The sequence below is a fragment of the Berghia stephanieae genome, chromosome 5, assembly GCF_034508935.2.
Source record: "Berghia stephanieae isolate SIO BIC M18660-M18661 chromosome 5, UCSD_Bste_1.3, whole genome shotgun sequence".
Classification (NCBI taxonomy): Eukaryota; Metazoa; Mollusca; class Gastropoda; order Nudibranchia; family Aeolidiidae; genus Berghia; species Berghia stephanieae.
In genome coordinates, this window is record NC_088364.1 from 12,656,369 (window position 1) to 12,657,665 (window position 1,297).

A 1,297-nucleotide genomic window follows, 5' to 3' on the forward strand; every position below is an offset into this window, starting at 1 on the left:
AAAGAATGTGAGTAAAGAGCCTTCTCCAAGTAAAGAGCCTTCTCCAAGGACTCAACTATGCGCCGAGCGAGACTCGAACCCAGGACCTTCCGATCCGAAAGCGAGTGTCATACCACTAGACCACATAGCCGCACAAATTTTTAAGGAAGTGTCAGACTATAAAGGCTATGCATAGATGTGAATCCGTTATTTACATTAATTCATTTAAGCATAGCCGTTACTCTAGTGGCGCAGTAATTGATGAAAAGAGGAAGGGAGGGAGGAGATTATTATGATTAAGATTATATTTGGCATTTCTGACCGAGCGGTATAGTATCTCGTCTTGCAACAAGAACAAGTCAGTGAAGTTTTTAAGTGTGCTGACATGCGTTTCCGCAGTAATGTTGATGAAGATAGGAAGGGAAGGGACATGGTTAAAATGACTTGTGGGGCCGGTGACTTGGTTTCTCATCTTGATATGAAGTGAATAGAAAAGTGCCAGAAGACAATATTCACTTCATATCTTGTTGTTACCAACATAAGTGCCTGCTCCACTCACTTTTCTGAATTAAAAATTCACCCCATACACCGGAGCATACTCAATGTCTCAATCGTTTCTGTGTTATATGTTTGTGTTGAGAATATTGGCTATTAGGCTTAACTGCTGGTCAAAATTATTCGCGATGGTGGTGTACGAACGAATCGGCGGTCTCAAGAAGTGGGGAGAGGGATCTAGTAATGACTTTGGTTTGAAACGAATATTTTTGTGTTCGTGGATAGCTCACACGGTAAGCCACGCTCTCACCTGCCAGGCGGAGTTGTCGTACCAATAAGGTCGCAGGTTCAAACCCCACCACCGCCGCGAAAAAATTTTTATTCTCTATTGTCTTCTGGCACTTTTCTATTCACTTCATATCTTGTTGTTACCAACATAAGTGCCTGCTCCACTCACTTTTCTGAATTAAAGGTTTCTCATCTTGCAACATAATCAAGTCAAAAGTGTCCTCTACTGTATTTTCTAGTTTCTAGGTAATATTTATGAAAATAGGAAGGGGTGAGATATGGCTAATTTTATTTGTGGCATTAGAAACTAATCGTTTCTCGACTTATAACAAAGTTATATAGTTGAAGCTAAGCATTGTCACCGACCGGGTGGAAAACAGTGATCTCAAGGATCTGGCTCTGATGTTGTATGCTTTATGAACATTTTTTTATAGATAGTTACAGATATTGTAACAGTGTTCGTACGAAATGAATTCTAACAATAACAAGTGACATTTAATATATGAACTATAGGGAATGAGATTAGCGGAAGAGT